The 24,546-nt window shown below is 38.6% G+C and overlaps 1 protein-coding gene across 8 annotated transcripts in view; it reads left to right on the forward strand.

The window, feature by feature from the left end:
- BANP (BTG3 associated nuclear protein) overlaps positions 1-24,546 on the forward strand; it is a 146,349-nt gene that overhangs the window by 79,269 nt on the left and 42,534 nt on the right. For 2 of the 8 annotated variants that reach the window (XR_014589051.1, XR_014589052.1), the window contains exon 14: positions 915-4,415. The exons of the other annotated variants lie outside the window; for them this stretch is intronic. The gene's annotated coding sequence lies outside the window, so the exon portion shown is untranslated. The remainder of the gene's footprint in view (positions 1-914; positions 4,416-24,546) is intronic. 8 annotated transcript variants of the gene reach the window in all.

The raw sequence follows: 24,546 nt of genomic DNA on the forward strand, positions 1-24,546 counted from the left end.
GTTTTATATGGGGAAGCAATCTAATCTGTATTTAAAAAGAAAAGATTAAAAAAAACCCTGCACTTTAAATGTTTGTTACTGAGACTTTAATCAAAAGTACATTTGCAGAAGTGAGACTGGGAAAGGTGATTTTTTGGAGACGTATCAGAACCTTTGTTTTAGAACTTAGTGTTCATTTTGCCTTCTGAGTAAAATATTGCTATCAAAACTATGTTGCCTTAGAAAATTAATATTGGGTGGTGGTATGTATCTCTGACAATGACATGTATGGATTAACTTGAATTTGGTGATTTATACAATACGTACTCATAACAAGTATGCCACAAATTGCATCTCTCACATAAAAACAAATAATGTAGTCTAGAATACTGTTGCAAATCCAGGCTGTTTTTAAGAGAAATGCTTGGATGATAAATGTTTTCCTGGAAACCCCCCATGCTAGGCAGGGACCTGTGGGTCCTCTCATACAACAGTAACATTCAGCTATGTCTCATGCTAAAATAGTTATGAAGTTAAAAAAGCTTACAAAATCCAAATGCCCATAAATTGTGGGTTTTGGTGATAATCTGACCGAGTAGCATTAGTACCTGAAAAATAAAGCTGCACTGGAAAAATGGTATTTTAAAAGTGCTTGGTTGTAAATGTGTGTGCACATGTGTGTATATCTATATGGGTACGTTGTTCATTGAAGTGTGTGACAGTATACACAAGATAGGGAAGAAAAGCAGGATTTAATTGATTTCTGTTGAAATCAACATCAGTAGGTTATCTGTATGAAGGCATCAGTGCTATTATATACTGTGTATACTATAGAGATAATTTGGTTTTAAGCGGTTGTGGCTGTATGTGTAGGAAGTAAAGTTAGCATCCAGCTTTTCCGAGGAAACTTTTTTTTTTTTTCTTCATGTTCTCAGCTGCATTTTAGTGCAGAAGAGTACCTGCTGTCCCGTGGGACCCGGCAGCCTGGTGGTGTCACGCTTCAGCTGGCATCTGCACTAATCCACAGCAACCCTTAAGCACCTCCAAAAGCACTCGCTGCTGAACGGTTTTCCGGTGGACCACAAAATACAGGAGCAAGCAACTCTTTAGGGGATTTTATCTCCCTTCTTCACTAGACATTGAAGCCTTCAGCAGCAGTTGGAGCCCTGTGGGGCTGTTTTGCAGTGAAGTGGATGAGTAGCACTCACATGATTCCTTGCAGCAGCTGCGTGCGCCTTATGCCAGGGGGTAGAGGGGAGCTCTGTGGCTCAACTGTCTTCTGCTGATCAGCTGATCTGTGCCGAGCGACCTTTTTTTTTTTTTGAGCTATTAGCTCATAAAAAGTGCAAAGGAAAATGAGTTAAACTAAATTCTGTTTGTGGTTTAAGAATGGAAGTTGAAACTAATACATTTTCCTTGGCACTCGCGGTGGGATAAGAGCACAAAAACCTGTCATATGATACGGTTTGGTGGTAATGGAAGTCAAACAATCCAGTAGCTTGCAGTCATCTGTACATGACCTGTGATCAAAAGGACTTCTGTGGTTTTCCCACCTGTCCATTACTTTTCAGGAGACGGTCTTTTTTTTCCTTGTTAGGAAATTCAATGCACCCTGCCAGGGGACACCAAAGAATATTGATAATAGGGAAAGTGAGTAATGTGTCACATTTGAGACTTTAGTCAGCTATCAAATATTCTTAGCTGACCAATATGTACTTATTAATAGTACTAGGTCTCAGCTTGGCTTCATAATATTCCCTTTGGAAATTCATCGTATTCTTCTGTTTCCCATGTATTATCGTACACTTCCCAGACGTCAAATGTTCTGTCTGTTCAGACGAGGTTTAGGTCTGCCTCTTGACGCAGGCTTTTGCTCTGAACCACAAGTTAAAGGTTTACAAGAAGCCGGGGCTGCAAAGCATGGAGCTGTTAACTTCATAAGAACAAAAGTAAAAAATGGCATAAATCGGCTGTGAAATTTTGTCAGTAAAACCTCCAAGATATGTTTTCAGCCTCACGACACTGGCAGTAAATGGTAGCTTCTCTGCAGAGTGTTGCAGTTGTTGATTTCTTTTTCTCCCCCCAACCCCATTCTGAATCGTCCGTCCTGGTAGTTGCACTGAATTTAGATCTTGTTTTTCTGGCATCATTGTTCATGGAACTAATGAAATCATGCCAAAAAGAAAAACTCTCTACCTACACATGTGTTCTATTAGCTGAAAGCTTCATATTTCAATGCACGTTTAATAAAAATACCAAACTGCAAAAATAATTAGACTTCGTATTAACTAACACTTGAAGCCTTTGACCAGTGGGAATTTCTTTGGGCTTGATATTTTATACTTGTGAATTAGCAGAGGTTTTCTGATGTCTCTCTCTGTTTCCTCTCATCACCTGGCCTTCTTTCTCCCAAACTCCATTATTTTCTTCCTTTGTGAGCTTTCGTGTTCTGCATCCCAGGAGGTGCGCAGTGTGCATCCTGCACAAGCCGTGCTGACGTGGTGCCGCACGGTTTGGAAATATATTGGGGCGTACAGGGATAGAAGAGGCCGACCTCAGCAGTTTGACAGTCCTTGATATCATGTTTTAGACATTCAGTTTTTTACATCTGCACAGCCAGTGTTTCTCCATTGTAGAAATTAATTAAAATGACACCAGGCAAATGATCTTCAACTAATAGCCTTAGTTTTTAAATTAAAAATTTAATGCACTTTAAAATCTAAAATAAGATCATATATATTACTGGAGAGCTGATAATTTGTTCTGCTCAATGAACAAATAATTAATAAGAGTAGCAGCATTAGTTCACTTAATCTCAAGTATCGGTATCTGTAGGTATGTTAGAATAATGAGGGGAATCCAGAACGAGCAGTACGTATGGTTTAGCAGCAAAAAGCTAGCAAATGTAAATTGCTTTTGTACTGTCATTCTTCCTCATGCGTGTATGAAATAAACATATAGAATTGCTACTTGATACGTTACATTTTTCAAAAAGAAACTTGACGTCTTATATAGTTGTAAACACAATCTCTTCCAGATGAATTTGTAATCAGTGGCGCACTGAGATGTATCCAGAACTGCTGAGTTACGTATACCTAGAGAGAGAGGGGGTCACCTTGATAACACTAACACGTTTCTCTGCTGCTCAATGAGGCATTTGCACGTTATCTCCTACTGAACTTTGGCTCTGACCTTGCTGCTGTGGGCTTTGGGGCACCTCCTAGGTCCGGGAGAGTTCAGGTGCAGGGCTGTGGAGGTGGCTCACCAAGTAAGCTTTACAAAAGCATCCTCAGCATATGCGCGATGATTGTTATGAGAGTTCATGAATCCACGGTCAGAAAAGAGATTCTTGCAAAATTGCCATTGTGATGGAGAAAATACAGCAGACTTCAGTGCTGCAAAGTAGCAGCTAGCTGCTGTTGGGCCTTAAAAGTTAGGATATACACGGGTATGAGAAACAGATCAGCGAAGGCTTGTCTTTAATGTCCTCAGGAGGAGAATGAATCTGATGTCTTGTTCAGATCTGGTTTCAATACACACAGCACACCCTGTAATACAGCGCAGGAGGAGATATGACCTCACCACCTATGTTTGAAACATCTGTCCTACTTCTGTACTCTGCTGTAGTCTGAAGCGAAGGGCAAGCTGTTAAATCTTAGAGCAATGGAAAAGGCAGAGAAATGGTTCCAAATGTTCAGAAGAAACCCTGCTCATTCTAATAATTCCACGTAAAATCCAGGGTCCGTTACTTGCGATCAGATCAAACTAAAACGAGAATAGGCTTGTTTGTAGAAGAAATAACTTACAAGCTTATGTTAAGCCTCTTTTTACCTCCCTGATAATTCCTGAGATGCTCACACTTGGCTTTTAGCAAGGACACCATGGTTTTTTAACGTCCAATATAGTCCGTAACTTGAGCGTGATTTTTAGTTATACAAACAAAAACGTGTTGACATATTAACTCGGCTTCTGCTCACTTCTATGCGTTTTGCAGATGTTATTTCATTGGGAGAGAAACCGTCTAAAGTACTTTCTGAATATGCATTCTAATTGCCTTTACTAAGCCTTTGGAAATAGATACTGCACTTGCTATCAATATTACCAACTTCAATAATAATATATTATCTGAAACAGAGAAAAAAACCATATTTCACAGTTCTCGATTCCCATATAATGGATCTAATTAAAAAGTTCTGGATTTAAAAATACTAAAAATTGTTATTGGGATTCTTTGGTCAAGAATGATTATAATGTAGGAGTGTTTTTTCCTGGCCCTAATTTTTAAGCAGTAGAGGGCAGTAGTATTAAGATGATTGTCAGCTACCTTCTCAGCAAAAACTAAGAAATGAGGAGGAAATTTGAAGTGCAAGGAATGTGCTGCTCCGACATCAACCTTGTAAACTGTCGTACCATGGGGACAGAGACACATTCACAGCGTGAGTCTTTCTGCATGCATTGCTGACATAGGGTCTGTGTGTGCACGCGTGTGTGCTTGTGTGCGAAGGAGGGAGAGGAAGAAGACCTTAAGTTCTGCACCAGCTGTAGTAGTAGATTGAAAAAGCTTTGTCCTGTTTCAGCACATCTGCTTCGAATAATATGCACAGAGAAACAAACAGGATTGTTAGGAGAAAAACAACAGAATTAAAGACCCAATATAGTGCAGCTGGAACTTAGACACTGCCTGTACGGTTTTGAAAAAGTAACTGGTTATTTCTAAATGATTCTTTGGTAATAGGTTGTACTAAAGTCTTGCAGGTCAGCTGTATTTTTAGGAGCAAAAGTGAAGAGAAGGATTTTGAAACAAAATGAACAAAACATGCTTTATACCAATTTGATGTACAAGTCCTATGTATTTATGGACAAAGTAAGATTACTTAAACTTTTTAGCATGAGCATTTTAATTGCAATTTTTCCTTTTTTTTTTCACGAGCATAGTCCTTTGTGCACATACACTCCTTTGGCAGCCTACAGAAGGGCTGTTCTCCACTTTAAATTCTGTTCTTGCTAGCAGATCAACCAAAATACTTGCCAGACTTCTCAGTTCTGAAAACTTAGTCTTCTAGAGAAGGTAGTACTTTAGTTAAACAGGTATTTTGGGAAATGAAAATCAAGAAAAACAATTTTAAAGCAGTTAAGTATATTAAGATTTACAAATGTGTATGGATTAAAAAATGGAAAAAAAAACTTTCTGAGGAGATCAGTAACACAATATTTCTAGAAAATTACTTTTGTAAGAAAAAAGTAACAAATTTGTGTTGTGTGAAACAACAACAAAAGGTAGCTGTGATAAACTATTTTAGCTATAGAATTTATAGAATTTAAAATGCATTTGTAGAAGGTTTGTACCTCTTTTGTAATTGTAAACCAGGGTATGACGCTGTCCAGTAGCAGAGCAACTGCTCTTCAGTGGTCCTTGTCATTGTGGCTCTGTTACAAGTAGTTTTCTGCACGTTGTTATATTTGACAACAGAACAATGATTTTCTTTACCCAGTAATAGGAGACGATATTGGCATAATGGCAGTCGGGAAAACATAAGGAACTATGAACCAAAGTGCAGAAGGGGATCTGCTACTTAGGATATGCTAATAGGAAAATACTTTCTCTGCAGTTGGAGAATGCAAAAATAATTCTGATCTTTCATTGAAACACCAAATATTTTTTACTACATAACATAATTTATCCACTGTCAGAGAAAATGCTGAGTGATTTAGAAGCTCATTGAAAGTCAACAGGCCTTGCTCTATAGATGAGGTACCATTTTTGAAAACCACCTGTGTTGTAAATCCAGGGATTCTGTTTTGGTAAGACTTAAACTCTGATGCAGTGACGTTGAGGGCACCATTTCTTTCCATGTCTGTGTCACTGAGTTAAGCGATCCTTCTGCCTTTCAGCCACCTTGCAGAGCCTGGAAGTGAATGTACTTTTTTCAAACACAATGAGCACTTGCACTTGTTGTGTATAATTGTATTTCTCTCCTGGATAATGATGTGGAATTTCAGAAATGAGTTATTGAATGGCTGAGTTCTGTAGACATTGCAGACAGCTGTAGCAGATATTGAAAGCCACAATGACTGGAAAGTACCTTCAATTTTTACGCTTATGGTTTTAAATGTCAAAATGTGTGAAGTATTCTCTTTTTCTCAGTGGAGATCCTTAATGTTCTGTTACAAAAAAGTGATTGCTAAGTTTTCTTTATTATTTTTAGATTCAAAGTAAAGAAAAGGCAGGAGCTTTTTTATTTTTATTTTATTCATTTCGGTAGCAGTTTCATTGCATTAACCTGCCCACATACAGCAATTTTCATGACTTTTACTGCTTAAAGTTGCTTTGTAACTCTTTTCCTATACAAAGATTTTTTAAAAGGGGGTAGGAGGGCAACCCTGGCAAATTTTAAGCAGCATACAAAAAGGATAGCTAGTCGCTGCTATTATTTTGTTGTCTCCTTCACCTTGTTTTCACCTTGTTGAGATTTAAGGTTTTTTTCTTCCCGTTGTTCTGTCCCCAACTTCTTATTCCTTAATTATGCGTTCTGCTGGGAAGGCAGTAAAAAAATATCTTTTGTACCAGAGAGTCAGCAGTATCGCATCCCTGCAGACTTTATTGGGTCATAAGTTTCATTAGTAAACTGGCTGTATTTAGTTTTGTCTGCGCTTTTTTGTGCCAGAAGGTACTGTTTCATTTTACAGAGAAAACCAGCGATGTTCGTGCTGGCCTGATGCATCACCAGGAACACTATCCTGAACTGGGTCAAGAGGAAAAACTGTTTTTCCAGCAGCATGGCCCATTCTTAAATGTAGTCATCTTTGAAGCCCTGATGGCAGTCAGGTGTTCCATTTTCCACTCTAAGACATGTTCATTACTGCATTTTTCTGTTCCAAGATGTAACAGCTATACATTGGCAGTCCCTGGAGCAGTTTGGTATTCGTGAAATTGAACCCAATTTCATTCATCATGATGGATAAATATTCCCTCCTTTTCAGAGTGCTTAGCAAGGACTTCTAGAGTCTTTGCCTGTTTTCCATTAATTATTCACATTTACATTAAGCCAGTGGGAGAGCAGACAAGACGAGATGAATCTGTGTGATGACGTGCAGAAAATGTACAACTGCTCTGTTTGGTTTTGGTTTTGTTTCGTTGGAGTTTTGCTTGGGAGGAGTTGCACCATTTCCCAGCTAAATTAATAATATTAATAACAACAACTTACATGAATTTATTTACTGTTATGATATCTCCAGCTATTGAAAATTATTTTTCATTGGGTGGGTGCTGATCCTGAATGCTGGCTTAACTTTTTTTTTTTTTTTTTTAATTCACATTGGGTTGGGATTGATCAGATGACTTTTTGGAAAATTAACATACTTTTGCATTTTCTCCCCTCAACTTTAAAGCAGTTATTATGTGGTGATGAAGCCATCATAAAAGACGAGCTCATTGCACATGTGTGGGATGACACTAGCAGTAGCTATTGCACGCCGGTGCCCTTGGCGTATGAACGAACTGATCTATGTGTGGTGACATTTTCCTCTAAGTGTAGTAGTGGAAAGAGTGCTTTGTGGTGCCAGTATGTACCCAAGTAGATTTTACATGTTGGAACGGAAGGAAACATGGAGGAAAGAAAGAAGCTGAACCACGTTTATCGGGAACGGAAGAAAGGAATTACTACTTTGGACATAAACCACGTATTAAGTTGCTGTTACAGTGTACTTAGGGTTTGGTGTGCAGCTATTCATGGGCTGCAGTCTGTTAAAGGTCCTTAATTGCTGTTATTCTGCTGTTCAGCATCTCGTGTAAAATGTGAGCTCAGGAAACCATGGGCAGGCCTGCCCTCTGCTCGGGGTCTCCCCTGAAGTCCACTCATGCTCCCCGGGTACCAAAATATTTGCCTGAGATTATAAAGCCGTTCTTGTTTTACCGGTTGAATTATGAACGAGATAAAGTCTAAACGTAAACTTGAATTCTTGCTTAAAGGTTGTACTGTCAGATGTAAGGAGTATGGGCCTAGTCCAGCAGACTGAGAAATTTCTTCTGCATGATGCAGCGCTGGGCTGCTCTAAAGCAATTCAACTGCGTATGTAGGACGAATGTAAACATTTCAAATTGCTATTTCTCATTTCAAATCTAACCGTTTCCTTCTGCTTTAATCTACAAGTGTAATTTAGGCAAGCTGCAACAAAAAGTCTTATTACAAAGCGAGTCTACCTAATCAGAAAGTAGGAGGATGGCCGTGCAAAGCCAAAGCAGCAGAAGGATGCAGCTGGGGTAAGGAACCTTTCAAGTCAGCTTGTTTAAGACGTTTTCCCATCTTTTGATGATCAGTAATTACCACACTTCAGCAGCCGCACAGTGCTTTGCCTTGCTTTTTTTGGTCTTTTCTAATTTGGGACCCAGCCTACCTTTATATGCAGAAAAAAACCCCTCTGTTCAAGGCGAAGTAAACAAAGTCTTCAGCAGCAAAATCTCTAACGTATTTATAGCATTTTTTATAGTCAGTTCAACTTTTGGCAACGTGTAACATGAAGAAAATAGCTTTCCATTAATAATAGAAGATTCAAATTTGACCCTGCTTTCATGCTTCATTTCAGTGACGCAGGTAAAGATTTGTTTTGGGAGCAAATAGTAAATTCCAGCAGATAGTTGGCTCTAAGAGCAGAATATAATGTCTGTGTTTTAAACATAGAGCTTTTCCCTAGCGCTTCTCGAGATTTAGACATTATGTCACACAACTATTTTCGTCTTCTGTTCAGAAGTCCCAGCTCCCAATACAATATCTTAATGACCTATTGAGTCTTGCACTCCTACCTTTCTCACATCACAAACTTAGTTGCTTTTCTTTGGCTTACTGATCAAAAGTACTAAAGCGTGCAGGGATGCGTTAAAACCAGCTTGTTTTAATACTGAAAAATATTATTTTTTTTCCAAGTTATTTATTTCTTTTTGTGTAAGTGTTCTGGCTGGTGGAAAAATTAATACAGGTGATTTGTTGATCGCTTATAGGTACTTTGATACCGTCCCTGAGCGACAGAGTCCGTAGAGTGATCTGTGGTGGTTGTAAAGCAAGACCGTTTAATGAAGGTTTTGGAAAAGGATAATATTTTCTGTCATCTTTTTTTATTTTTCTCCTAAGAGGGTGGGTTGTTCCATTAAAATTCCATTCAGGCAGACAGGAGCATTTATAATGCTCCAAAGAATATGTTCTCTATTTTGGAGTATATTATGTTCTTTATTCACCCAAATCTTGTTTTAATATTGCTGTAAACTTAATAAGAAGAGATGAGATATGAAGTGATAATCTTTTAAATATAAGGAAAAATAATTTTCTCTACCTTCATAGAAGGCATAGGTCTAAGCTGTCTCTTATTAGAGATTTTGGTAATAAAAATCTCTGCTTGTAGAATAGCAGTCATCACAAAGCTATCTTGCTGTGCTAATCTAGAGAAATCATTTCTTTTTTGTTTTGTTTATTTTTTAATGCTCTTCATTTATGATTTTTCTCATCATGTGATATGAGCCCTGTCTTTATGCTGCAGATATGTCCTTATCCCCTCACTTTGCATGTTGTAATAGTTCCCTGCTCAGTTATTTGAAGAATTAGGGATGCCCCTAGCATCATGTGTGTTTTCCCACTTTCCAGATTTCAGCCCAAGAAGAATTTGGGGAATGAATGGTACAATTGGACTGTCAGTGCCCGTGATAGGTTGACACCATAAATTTTATATATCCTTAGCTGGATAGAAACTACCTGCTTGCTGCTGGCTGACCCTGATGATTGCTTATTTGCTCGGCGTGGAGAGATCTCATTTCATCTCGATGAAAAACAAAATACTTCTGTGCATGTGTATGTGTTGTCAGCTTGCTAAATGGCAGGTATAGAGTTCAGGCCATTAAAACACAGTTAAACTTCGCACCATGTTGAGTACAACGGTAAATCTTGATGATTTAAACCTGTCTCCAGATTTCCATATTGTCTGCCTAGGTTAAATGGTCTGTGGGATTTTTTTGGTGTTTCACAAATGGTCGTGACTTATTAAATCTTTTGTGACCAATTGAAACGCGTGAAAAAGTGAAACAGCTCCTCTGTTTTGTCTTCTCTCTTATAAAACATTTACTTTTTTGAAGAGCATGGCCACGACAGCCATCCCTTTTAAAAATTAAACCGCAGTGACTCGTTTGCTAATGAAGAATGAGCTTATCTTTTAGACAAAAACCTGTGTAGTTTACATGGACTTTCCAGCGCTTTTGCAAGATAATGTTAAACAGTGAGATTTCACCAGCTGATAGGCTTTGAATGTCTGTTGTTTGGTTTTAATCCTTTCCATAGTTCCAATATATTTTCAGTCCACTTTTTCAGAATTCTTAAATTCTTAAAATATTTTCAAGCAGCTGTGCAAATACCTAACTGAAGAAGCATGATCAGAGAGCATCCCTTTGTGATTTGTATGCTGGCTTAGAACAAAATCTGTAGTTCTGCAGTTCGATATTTTTAACAGTAAATGTTTGTTTCATGCAGATTCTGACATTAAAAAAACTACAAAATGACCAATTTGTGGCTTATTTTAGAGACTGAAATCTCGCATCAACAGTACAGTTTTCAGTTTTGAGCTCAGATGCTATTTTAATTATCTGAAATATATTTACTGTATTCAGAATTTTTCTGTATTACTGAGAGTAACATTTGGAAAGTCTATTTGGAAAATCATCCACAGCAGCTTGCATTAGACATTTCTTTTGTGTTCTGTGAACAGAATACTTCTTTCTGGAATAAGTACTTTAAATTATAAACTTGATTGATTTTATTTGATCCAGTCTGCTGGGATTAATTGTTGTGTACAGGCTTCATCAATTACTCATCTACAGCTATCAGTTCCCGACTGATCTGGAAGTAAAAAGCAGTAGTTCTGCTTCATGCACAGATACTCTTTTCCTGTGATAGAAACTCTGGGCTCCAACCAGGACTGGGCTATGAATGAGTCTGTTTTATATATTGCTTCATTTATTATTATTATTATTATTACAACTGTTTTGAAACGTACCATTCCATACTTGTGGAATGGTGCTAAATAGTTGTGTTAAACCGTACAAGCATTGCAGAGTTCACCAGCAGGAAGTGTTATAATTAAGTTATTTATCGTGTTAGCGTGATTTTTTAGTTATTGGTTTGTTACAAGTGGCTGGTAATGACACTGAAATGAGGTATCTGTCCCGCAGCAGTAGCACAGAAGGAGGTGCTGTTTTCAAATCCAGCCCATCTCACTCAGGTTGTGTTTTGTTTCCAGGACTGTGTTTTGCTGCAGAGCTGGTACTGCGGTGTCGACTCCAAAACTGTCGGTTCATTGGTTTCAATGGTCAAGAAAATGAGGGTTGTAAAAGTTGCTTTAATGCATCAGGCTCAGATAGAGGCAAAATGTCGACGGTGCCAGTAGGTAAGGAGAGGAAACAACCAGCAGTGAAAAAGATACGAATCAGTACTTTTAAATTCCAGGTGTGTTGTGCAATTTTGGGGGAGTTTAGTAACAGAAAGGCAGGTATTAAAGCATTTTGCATGAATAGCAGCAGGAAGACAGTAGTATGTGTGTCAAGGATAGGCTATCTGCTGTGCTGGATTTGTGAGCAAAGGAGGTGTGCACGTAGAGAGCAGAAGGCTGTAAGAAGGACCAAACCAGAGACCATGCTCTGAAAAATGAATGAGATTGTTTCAGCAATGGCACGGTGACTTCTGTTGTTGGCTTTGGTGGTGGGATCAACGCGATTCCTTCAAGATTAATTCATTTTATAATAGGTCAATATACAAAGAAGACCGTACTGGTTGGTAAAAGGGCTTCTATGGAGATAGAAAGGAGTTGCATACAGAAATATGCCAAAACTCATTAGCAAAGATAAAAGTTTTTGTCAGCAAAGTTCCCTCTGTGTATGTCTCATCCACCTGTGTGCTAGGGGGTTGCATTTTGCTCTGAACCCAGACTGCAGGTCTCCTAAAAAAAAATGTCGGTTCTGTCTGTGTATCCGTGCAGTACCTGGAACAGGACGCTGATCTTCCAAGGTGTATAGGAAAATACCAAATAATTTTAGCTTTTGGTGTGTATTTTTCGTTATCGGTGGTGATACCTCAGAGATTCTATCAGAAAGATGGGGAAAGGAGTGATCAAGTGAATCATCTGTTCCGAGTTAAACGAAATATGACTTAATCCTGCATAATGGGAATGGAACTGTCAGAAACATTTGCACTGGCTGAATTCTTTTCCAAGTGATGCTAAGAGTTTTACTATTATTTGGTGTCCAATAAGTTCAACACTGGACTCGCAACAACAAACAAAATCACTCATGAAGTTAACGAAGCCCAAAAACTGAGGAACAGATACTTCTTCCATAGATTCTCGAAATTATGATGGCCTTCATCTGGGTCTGTGTATGCTATTGGAGTAGATTAGTAGTAGTTGAGGAAATTCAGGATTATGAATGATTGAACCAGAAATTATTAGGTAAATCAATAGGTAAAACTGCTCAGGGACACTTTGATCTGTTCTTTTAGAAAATACGATTATGTAAAAGCATTTACTAGGTACATCAGCTGTAAATGTCTTCATTAGAAATGCTCCTTTCCTTTGGGAAAGCTTAATTTACATCATTTGCTTTGAAGAATACAGGTCTTGATGTACCAATACGTGTGACTTTCTGGAGTTATTTTATTGATGATACACGCATGCTGTAGGTTTCCATGTGTTGAGTAGAGTATTTTTCATTATTACGGGAGTGTAGTGGAACATATTTTGAGGCTGCTGTCAAACTCAATTTTTAAAAGAATCTGTCACTGACCTTTACTAGAGCAGAATTTTGGCCACTGATGATAGTTTAGATCGAGACAGACTGTTAACAAAAAAGGAATGACGCCATTATAAAATCAGAACATCTGAATTCAGAATTGGCCCCTCTTTTTCTCTGGACATATGTTTTTATAGTAGAGCAGCACATTTAATAACTTGCTACACTGCTAGAAGCCACAGTTAAGTATCACCGAATTGTAAACTTCTGCGCTGTACAGCAATTCGGTATCACTTGTTTTGCTAGAAAGCTGTAATGGAAACTTGCAGCGAATCTAAGAGTCAGAGGAACAAAAAAATTCGTGGAATGTTTTAAAGTAGTTGACCAAAGGGACGATATTACTGCTCTTGGTCTTGTTGCCAGCAGTAGCAGCACGAGTGCATGGGTATCAGTCTCTTCTTTCGTGTAGCACTTTCAATGTGCAATCACGCTATAGTGAACAATAAGTAAATTAAGGGTTCGTTAGCTTTGGTAAAGGCTGATGACTTCTGTGTTGTGTTGGAAGCCAGCATCTTCAAGAGTGAATTAAGGATGTTCCATGTTTATTACCACAGTTTTAATCTTATTTCCAGTTCTATTACATCAGACTAGGCCAGATTGTTTTATAGGTTTATTTATTGTTCATTTTATAAATTTTCCCAGCCTGAAATATTAAGTAGAAAAGTCTTTCCTTTCAGCCTCTATCTAAAATATACATAAATTGTGAAATTATAACAGTGGAATTGAGCTTCTCAAATGTCAATACTGACTGAGAAAGATTTTGACCTACCTCATTGTTTCTCTCCTTAACTACTTTAAAATTTCAGACAAATCTGTATTTTTTTGTCCTAAGGATTTCCTGTAATGAAAAACCTTTTAATTGAGAGTAGTGCATAACTGTAATAGAGGAAAGTATATTTCCTTTTAAAAAAAAAAATCAATGCTATTTAAATTATCCCTTGAAAGTGGATAATGTCTCCTTAAATTTGTTTTCCTCAGACTAGGAAAATGCAACTAACAAGTTGGTGGTTTTCCCCTGATGAAATTCTTTAATGGCACATGGCATCCAGCAGCTGTTATTCCAAGCATTTGCAAACAGTACTGATCAAGAAAAGAACTTATGTCCCAAACTTCAGCCATTGCAATTAATTGGTTTATTTTTTATTAAAGTCAGATCTTGATGTCAGTACAAGAACTGACATTTATTTTGAATTTTTTCTAAATTCATACAAATGGTATATTAATTCCAAATGTTGGATTTGTTGAGAATTGTATTTTCCATTTCAACTAAAACATTTTATGAAGATGATAAATTGATTTGTCATCTGTTTGCATTTTTACTGTAATTATTATTAGAGCAGAAATTGGTGCAAAATGTTTGAATGAAATAAAAAACCTTGCTTTTTTTAACCTGACAGAGTGCAAAAACTGAAAGCTAAAAAGTCCCCAGACTTCCTCGCTTTCCCGATTCAGAAAGTTCTTTCTATTTTCGCTTCACTGAGAAAAGCTGCAGTATACTAAGTAAACGTATTGAATATATGGAGGTGAAAACATATATATACATGCAAAAAAATGATTTAATTTTTTAATACTTAAACCAAAATATATCAAAGGGGAAAAACGAAAGTCAAAATTATTTTGTATTGTTTAAAAAAAAAAATCCAGTCTGTTTTAGAGTAATCTTTTTACAAAGTGTGAACTTGCACAATGATAGTAATAATAATGGTAGCTGCCTTCTGTGTGCCTCTGATGTATTTAGTTTTATGGTCCATTACATTTTATGGTTCATGTGACACTATCTGTATTGTTGCGGATAGCGTCGTAGTGGAAGGAATGATTTGTGCCCAGCTCTGTAAGCACCAAGATCTTGACTTTTTGAAGTTGTCTGTTAGATTTAATAACATATGTGGTCCCTCTGCCTGGGAAATGAAGAATAAACGCGTATAAATCTATCTTCCCAAGCAATGTGGCCTACGTAGCTGTGCTGCAGGTGCTATGGGAAATGAATTTAAAAATAAAAACAAAAAAATGACTTCTCAGCTACGACCGTGCTCAGCACAGTTCTGTGTCCCTTAGAAGCACTGAGCTTGTGATGCATTCTGAGAGAAAGTCACTCTAACCTTACGCTATTTACTTTCTATCTGTGATTGTTATGGATAATGCAAAGATTGAAGTTTTGTAGCTAAGAGAGTTGTTTTGAGAAAGCTACTTTAAAGGGGGGAAAAAAATGCAGATGGACAGGAGGTCCCAGATGATTTTTTTTTTTAAATAAGGTTCTATTAGATGCATCCACTAAAAGTAGCATAAACCTTATTTTTCTATTTTGAAAGCATCTATTTCCTATTTTGATAGGAAGCAAGGAAGCTTTGTTTTTGAGGGCAGACGCTTGACAGAAGCCAGCTCTTGACTTGCAGTTTTGCACAGACTTCTCTTATATTGGAATGTTAATTGCATCTTAGCTGGAAATTTGAAGTTACTTTAGAATTATTTTGATTCTGGAAGTTTATTTTCTATGAAAAACAGCATGGATCTTCTATTCTGAGGATTATGTGGCAACATCTTAAGAATTAGCTTAAATAAAAACATCATTTATGTGCCGTTCTTTGAAGCCTTTTTGAACTGTTCCTTTTAGGTCAAAAAGTAGACTTTCTCTACTCCCCATATGTCTCCATATGTCTAATCAGGGACTTGTTTCTCCCTCAGGGTAGTCTTTGGCATCTTTTTTCTTCAGTTGCTCCAGGAAAAGTTTGGCTCCTTAAGAATCTTCTTATTTTGGCTTTGCTTTGGTTTCCCCTGGTCTCGGTTCTCATAGCCCCATCAAAGGCTGCTTTTCTGGCTCCTGCCTGGCCTGACATTCCTTCTTGGTTGTGCTTTTTGCTGAAACTTCATGAATATACTGCACTAGCGCCTTTGAAGTATGCTCATGCCACTTTTGTATAACTGGTTTCAAAGACCTAGCAGCCTTTCTTAAATTCAGAGTGATTTGGGCAACTCAGTCCCCTGGGTTCCTTCGTGACTGCCAGGTATAATTTCAGCAGCTTGCTCTCTGCCAGGCTTTCGGCTCTTTTATCCCAATGTGGGCAGGAACACAAAGGTTCTGGCACAACACCATAAATGTGATCTCAAGTTATGACTTCATGTAAAAATTACAACATTTGAGAGCGAGTGGTAATTGAGATCAGAAAACATAAGGGAGCATCACTTTTTTGTTTTCATTTCCTGCTTGGTGGTTTGTTATTTTTGTGTTACCATCGTCTCTGTTGAATCAGTCCTCATTGATACCATCTTTATTCATTACAAGTCAGTCCTGTGTTATATAGTCAATCCTTCCTGCGCAGCCTTTCCTGATAGCAATGTGGGAGTTCTATAATATTTATATTTTAGAAGCAAACTTAATTGTGCCAGATCATTGCGCTCTCCAAGTAACAGACCACTATTGTGCTCTTGCATATCAAATCCTATAGCTTCATATAGCTGTGCAAAGTGTGAAAAATAAAAATCTTAAAATCTGATTCAGTTGTACGTCTCAGAAAAAATGGTGTCAAATTTAGGGTTAATGATTATGCTTAACTTCAGCCAGCAGAACAGAAATGTTCCTTGACCAGCATGGTGTGGCGTTAGGGACAGCTCCTTTAAGAGCTGACTTTTCGAGGCAAGATATGTGTAGAGGGTTATCAACCTTATGCTGTTATGTTGGACTGCCAACTTGAAACAGAACATAAAATTAAAAAGAAGTCAAAACACACAAGTGAACACATACAGTCTTTCAGAAAGCTCATGGGATCATTGAATTCCATGTTGTACCAGGCATAAAAAGAAAACGGAGGATATCCTCAGTGGGAGAACGGAGGATTTAAAACAACATGCATTGGAGCTGAAATTTGCTAGGTGTTCAGGAACGTTTAAACCCGAATGGACTGAGTACAACAAAAAGGAATGCAGTTGGGCAGCAGTAGCTGGTTTTGACACACTCGATGCATTTAGCAATTTTCTTTCAACTGAAAGAGAAAAAAAAAGTAACTGTGAAATTGGATTGAAGAAATTAGAGCAGTGCTGCATTCCAGTAGGATCTGAAATACAGGGGAGAGATTTATTTTTACCTTCAAAGGCAGAATGTAGTAAAAGAGGTTGAAATCATAGAAAATACTGTGACTAATCAAACTTTCAAGAGCCATTTTTTCAAATTTGAAGGTTTTTTTTATTGTTAGTGTGATTTAGTGTGATAAGAGATGAGATCGCGATTGTAATCTGATGGAAAAAAAACTCAGAAGCAAAATGCTTTTCAAAGCCATAGAATTTGTCCATCAAAGCAAGGCGCTCAGTTTGTAGCAGAAACTGTGCACAGGTCTGGTGCTGCAGGCGTGGTGTGGAATACAAAATGCCACAGGAGAAGAGACCTGAAGCCACAAAGCACATGGATCATAGAGCTGGAGCCCGGCTCTGTGTGTGTTAAAACGTTTTGTTTAATCCAGCAGCTCTGCCTCCTCACGGAGATGGGAGGCCTGTAAGGAGAGGCCATAGAAAGCACAATTCCATTTTTGTATGGATTTTAATCTTTTTAAAAGTGACAGTTTTCTCAGATTATCATCTGAGTTCAGCTCAGTGCTGGAGATGCTCTGTTGAAAGTTACAGCGTGATTTTGATAGCACAGAGCAGTGATGGCCAATGGACAGCCCAGGGGGGCAATTTGGCCTGCCAGAAGAATTTACTGACTGGGCGCACGGTCATTGCAGCAGTATCGGCTGCATTCATGTGCTAGAAAAATCTCTTCTGAGTCTCAGCAGCACTGTCGCTATATTTGGATACGTCCTCAGCAGGGAGGAAAGGAGATAAATAATATGCTGGAGTTGGACTGACTGACTCACGGACACCAGAGCTTGTGTGGAGGAGAGGGCCCCGTGAAGTAGGCCGAAGATGGCGTGTGCTTGAAGCTGAGGAGATGCTCAGGGTGGAGGTCGGCTCCTGCACTGGGGGAGGACTGGGAGCAGGAGAGGAAGATGTCTGGAGGCTGGGTGAGCTGGGGCACAAGGAAGGGTGAGGAGGAGCCACAAAGGAGCTGCTCCTGTGGGCTCTGGGCTCGCCGCTTGGCTTGGGCTGGGCAGGTGCTGGCCTAGTGAGTATGGGAGCAGGGGGCTGCGTCTGGGTGTCTGGAGGAGCGGATTGCAGAAGAGGCAATACATAGCTGAGTTTAAAAAGAGATGAGAAAGAAATCGTAGTGTCGCGTGTCAGATCCCTGCAGTGTTACACAATTAGAGAAGCACAAGGGGTGTGCATACAGGTCATGTTAACAACATGGCTCTTAGTCCGAAGCAGGAGGTGCAGAGGTTCCTACGTAAGAAATAGTCTGAACCAGCAGGCTGAGAATGCTGATGGGTAAAGATGATTTATGGACTTGATTGAAAATCTTTCCCTACCTCCTCCACACCAAAACAAACAAAAAAGCAACAACAACAAAAACACAAGAAAAAAAAACAACAAAGAAACCATAGGGAGCCCCAGGACTGTAACAGTACAGAGCTGACCTAAGCCTTTGTACGCTTCTTTTACCTCTGTGTAATTGGGAGCGAAGGCCAGGAACCAGTAGGTAGTAGTTGCTAAATAAATTATGCACTGGTACCGTCAGGCAGAGGAGGAGGTTTTGGCCTTAATACAGCCATGTGAAAAGTTTTTATGATTTGTCTCTGAGAGGCCAGCTGACCATCAGCCACCAACTGGTATTGCCAAATAGAGCAAATGGGTGATATCCCGCTAGAATACAAAGGTTATTTTTTTTGACTGCAGATATATGATTAGCCAATGAAAGAGAAAACTCTTAGACATTTTGTTTGCAGACATTATTTCTGGAGTTTTAGCCAAAAGCACAGTGGAACAAAGACCAGAGTTAAATTTAGTACATGTCAACCTGATCAAAAACAACTCTACACAAACAAACCCCGTCCAGATTCAGACACAATGTGGCCTGTAGTTGCCAGAGCTACCACAGAGGATGGGATCTTGCAGAAAGTAGTAAAAGCTATTAATTACAGCAGAAGGCTTGAGGCAACTTATCTCCAGTGTCAGCGTGTGAATTCAGTAGGCCTTTTAGAGACTAGAGATTTTATTTAGAGGTGGGAAACCAGGGGTTTCATTTCTTCTGTTCAAAAACAGGTATTTAAAAAGATGCATTATGGCTGGCCAAGGATTAAAACAAATCTCCAGAGAGCACTAGAAAGTTTACAGTAGACTCAGATCAATGAAAAAAACTTGCACCCCGAGCTGTGCGAGATATTGTAAAGTTGCAGAATAGCAGTGATGAAGCATTGAATATCACCTTTTGACATTTTGTTCAAGGGAATAATGAAAACAAGAATGCCTGCACTGTACAGAAAGTGATGTCAGCATTGGACTGAAGGATAGGAGACTAATGCATTAATAATATTTTTGTTTTTGTCTCATGAAAATGACACTGGGTCTGCGATGGGAAGGAGCAGTTGCAAGCAGCAGGGGTGTCTCATGAGCTTGCTCGGTGCTCGTGCGTGAGAGCCGACCCACGCAGGCACAGTATACAGTAGCAGAAGATAGATGCACCATTCCTGGGAGGGAAAAAAGTGATTTTGCCAGAAAATATTTCAAATAGGCGAGTGCTGGAGGATGAGACTATGAATGTCAAGGCAAGGAACAAGTGAGCAAGCCCCATTACGTTAGCAACACCAGTGCTTCTAGGGAGCCCATCAGGTTCAAGCATTGGCACGTTATACTAACAGAACAATAAATAACTGCTAAACACAAGATTGGCTGTAAATATTTCATGTTGTGTTAAAGTTGTTCTTTAAATCTTTTAATGTGTTTCTACGTTGCTGAGCTCCCCAGGCCAGCAGCAAGGCAGTAGAAGTCCAGCTGCCCCACACACAATGCCAGGTTGATCCAGCTCCTTACATTTTCCTCTTCAGCTGCTCTGTTAATTTAAGAGACATAGCAGCTGTGCAGAACAACCTGCATGATCTTGTCACCTTTCCCTTTGAGTGCTCTCTTTGCATCTCATCAGCAGGAGAAAATGATGATTGCCAAGTCCTTACTGCTTTCATTTCTTTCTTCTGAAGGGATAGGTCTGTTGATAAATATTTTCACTTGTTTTGTGTCAATACTATGATACTGTTCTTAGAGTAGCTTCAGACAGCCTTTATCTTTTATATCTTTATGGTGTTGTTTATATATCAATGTTTACAGGGAATTGTCTTCACAGCAGTCTGTGTATTATCGCTAAAGCAGATTGTATTCATTAAGCCTCTTGCAACCACAGAACTGATCAGAATATGAAGTATTTCACAACAGAGTAAACAAAGGCAAGTTTGTGGTCACAAGCATCCGACGTGTTCTCCCAGAGAGGCTGGGAAGCATTGGTTTCACGTTCTTGTCATTGCTGTGGCTTTTAATTCCCATTGCTTGCAGGCTCTTTGGATCAGGCAGGGTGAGGATGGAAGATACCATAAATTTCTCAGCATTTAAACTTGGGGAGCGTGAATCATTTCTTTCTTGGAATAGCTTAAATAGAAAACTAGGATCCAACCTGATGAGAAAAACGTGCAAAACTTTTCTTTTCCCCCCCCTGTTTAAATGTTCTTTTTTTTTTCCAGACTATTTTTATCATGAATGCTTTCAGAAATGTAAGAAGCTTCGAGTTGTAACACTTGCAGAATTAGAGCACTGCAAAGAGGTATTTTGTTAGGAAGCTTGTTTTAAGGAACAGTAGAGTTCCAACCAATTAGAAAAGAAAATGGTTTGTCCAGGATAGTTTGCATTAGATTATGAAGAATTTCTGCAACGTTTGGAAGGTTAGAAATTGGTTGGATTTCCTTCTGAAGAGATGTAACATCATTTCTAATGCATGTTACAGCAATATCAGATGTCAAAAGCATAAGAGAACTTATATCTCACAGAGGCAATGCCAAAAGTATAGCAATGTGTTCAGTAATTCCCTGGTTTTATAAGAAGCAGTGGATCATATTCACTTGAATCTTGCTCAGTTCCTATGTCATTCTTTGGACATTTTATCTTGATGATTTCAAAATACTGAACAAGAGAAAAACATCTCGGTGGAGATCAATTTAGTGACTCTCGTTCCTAAAAGAAATATTGACATACTTTGTTGTTTTAGGACTTGGATTTATGGTTCTTGGGGATCTAGTCCATCCCTTAATGTCATATAATCTATTGAGTGCTGAACTGAAAGCCAAAACTACTCCTCAAATCCTGTGCCTGCTATTGCTAAGTCTAACTTTTGAAAATGTACCGTCACTGTTAGTGCGAAGGAGTATAGCCACGAACGGTTTGCAAAAAAAATGTGACATTTCTGCCTTACGAAGTTTAACATGTAGCATTTTATTGCCATAATAACTGAGCCAGTCCAAAGATTTTGCATACAAAATGGGGATTCGTACAGCGTGCAGTCAGTTCCATCACAGGGCAAGGGTTCACATTAACCTGCACTCTTTTTGCATTGCTGGAGTTGGAAAGTTTACCTTCCCGTTCTCCCTCTGTTGTGTGTGAAAGGGAGATAACAAAGAGAATCTAGAATTCATGTCTGGAATCTGGCTTAATGATTTTAAAATTGCAATCTTATAAATTACCATCTTATATTGTGTTCGTAGTAAAACTTGCATTCATTTTGCCAGATGGAATTGATTCTAACAAGCTGAAAGATTTGGAGGCAAACCCATTCATTTCTAATAAAAATAAAAGTTGAAACGGTAATATTTGTAATTCTTTGTAAGTGATTCTGACACTGCAGCACCCAACCTCAAGCCTATAGGCTTTCTTGGTATTTCTAACTTTGGTGAATTGACAGATTGAGTTAACGATAATCTGGAAATTGTTCATCTGAATGCCACCTCTTTTTGAGTGCATTTTTTTATTAGCTCTCGATGTGTCCAGCACCACTTTTTAACTCCGGAGGATTCTCTAGTGGTTTGATGCAGTAGTGAAAAGGTAGCTTAAGATTATCCAAAGCCAGCTTGGTCTGTACCAAGGAAGAGTGACTGTGATTGTGGCTGCTCATGTTCTTATTGTGGTCACTACCTCTCGTGTTTACAGTAATTTTGTTTGACATCTCAAGCTGCCCAATACAGAAAGCACTGTCACGATGCCGCTGGGTGGAAGCGAACCTCAAATGTGTCTTCTCAGCACCCCTGCCCCTTAAGGCACCTTGAGCTGAAAATGCCTGGTTGGAAAACGCTTTATGTAGGTATTAATGAAGACAATAAATAGAGCAAAAATTCTAATTTTGCAGTGAGTTTCCACATCCCTTAGTAGTGTCTATCTTCATCGATAGACATTTGAGACGAAATCTTGTCTCTGCTGATTAGACTTGGATAAATGTCAGCTGGAAAACTTTTCTATTTCTCCACCGGGGAGCTAGCTTTTAAAACAATTGGTAAAGAAATTTATTTTTAGATGAGAAGTACATGCTTTCAAGTAAGTTACTATGCTTACAGGGCTGAAGGAGTTGTTCGAGCATCTTTGAAAAGCTAGAAAGTGTAAAATCCATCCCAGTTCTGCTGTGTCGTGACCCTTAGAAAACTGGTGCACCGCAGTGTTTGTTTTCCTGTCTATGTGGTAGGTAATTGCTAGTCTCATCTCTCTTCTAAGGTATTCTGCAGCTGTTTAAGTATTTAAAACTAATACCAAACCTCTTAATAAGGTCTTCTATGTACCATTTTTATTGAAGTAAAATAAAATTAGGTTATCTGGAATGCATAAAAACTGTGAATTTCAGATTAACTCTGAAATCTTTCTGCTTGAAATCAGTGTATCCCACTTCCTTGGAACGATTTTCTCCTCCATTATTCATTACAAGGGCCTTAAAATTATACTCCAGTGACAAAGCCTTTATTTATTTTTAGACAATTGGCATCCACTTCTGGCTGACCTAGAATGTTTCTTTGATGACAATGTCTGTGATCCAGCTGGGTTTGCTGAATGGTTGAATAAACAAAGACAGATAGTAAAATGTGGGAAAGAAAAGGCTATTTTTATTATATTAGAGAATCTGTCCAGCCAACTCCAGGCCTGATTCTAAATGTCATATCTGTAACAGTACACTTCAGTTAAGTGCCCTTGTGGTCTCTGTAGTATTTCTGGAATTTTATCATTATTGGTTTTCAAGGTTATGAGAAGGCTAAGACCAAAAAGTTCAGAATGAAGGTGATTCACGAAAAAGGCCTCTTCCTTCCTCAAGCATGCAGAGTATAACTCAGGTTAAGTACATAGAAGTCAGAGGAGAGAAGTCTAAGCTTTCTGTTTTTTTTTTTTTTTTCTGTAAGCTTTTGTTGCTTTCTGCATTATCACTTTCTCATTGTTATTTCATTTGCTGGCCATTTATAGTTTATTTCAGCAGCTTCAAAATCAGCCTAATCTGGAAGGGATAATGGTGCCTGTAGCAAAGAGCTCCAGGTTATAGAAAATGAAGGAGTCTCTTGACTGAAATCAAAATTTACTAAACAGCGTCATGACCCAAGTTTCTATTCCTTCCTCAAAAAGAAGAGCCTAAACCAGTTACCACGAAAGCAGGTATCGGAGGGCAAAATTTGGCCATGATTCAAATTCCACTGTAAATTTAGAGGAAGTTGGTCCTTTCTGTGGGGCTCGAGACCAGGTGGCAAATAACTTTCTTGTGTGTATTTAAGTTTAGTTTCGTATTACAAACAACAACAGCGACAAACATCCTGATATTCCAGTTCTGACATTTCACTTGTCGGTTTGAGTCTTTGCAGTAAATGCAGCTCGCAGCAGCTTTGAAGCCTCCCTGGAGCTGCTGGCACAGGAGGAGGCGCAGCAAGCCCCGTAATTCTGCGGGGTGTAGTAGCGGCGTGCGCCAATGAAAACCATTACTTCCACTGTAAAAAGCAATGGTACAGCTCAGAGTTCCAGCGTGAATATTGTGAAAACATTTTTACAGGGAAAATACTTGGTTTCGCCTTTTTTTTTTTTTTTTTAATAGCGGTCATTGGATGTCTGAACAAGAAGCCATTTTTTGGATGTGTAAAATAACCAGATGTGCTCGAGCTTTTAACTACAGCTGCTGTCCTATCGAGATGGGTTATTTCTACCACATGAAACTATTAGAGTACCCTACAAATGCCCTGCAGGAGCTTTCTGCAATCATAATCATCATGTTTGTCTTGGATTAGGAGCTTTAAAAGATTTACTTAGAATTCTTTCTGTTTATCGGTTTCCAGAATGTCAAAAACGGCCCTTCACATATAATATGCTGAGCTTGATGACTTCAGTGTAATTTTCCATGGTTCCTACTTTCTGCAGTAATAAGTAAAATGTAATAAGAATAAATTATAAATATTTATAAGGCTATTTTTGTCTTTTATTAGGTTCTTAAGATATAGAATTTAATAACCCAGCCAAAGCTTCAGTCAGAGCTCTTCTTTTTAACATCAACACAAGCGTTCAAAATTTTATAGTTGAAGACTGATCTGGTTGACTGCAAAAAAAACTCACCTGTATCGGTGCCAAGGAAAGCATCCGGTGAGATAGACGAAACAAAGCCAGCAGACCTTAGACATCCACGCTGGGGTTAGGAAGTTCATAAGACCCAGGCACATTCCAGCTCCCATCCTTGTGCCTCTGTCTCTCTGTTGGGCCCCTTGACTGGACGCTCTTACAGACTTGGTTGCGTGCCAGATGTATGTGTAAAATGTGTATGAAAAATGAAATTGTTAGGGTTCTAGAAGAGTTGCTTTTTATAAATGAGTAACTTCCTATGCAGAAATTCTTACTACAAA

Source organism: Anser anser (assembly GCF_964211835.1).
Source record: "Anser anser genome assembly, chromosome: 11".
Taxonomy (NCBI): domain Eukaryota; kingdom Metazoa; phylum Chordata; class Aves; order Anseriformes; family Anatidae; genus Anser; species Anser anser.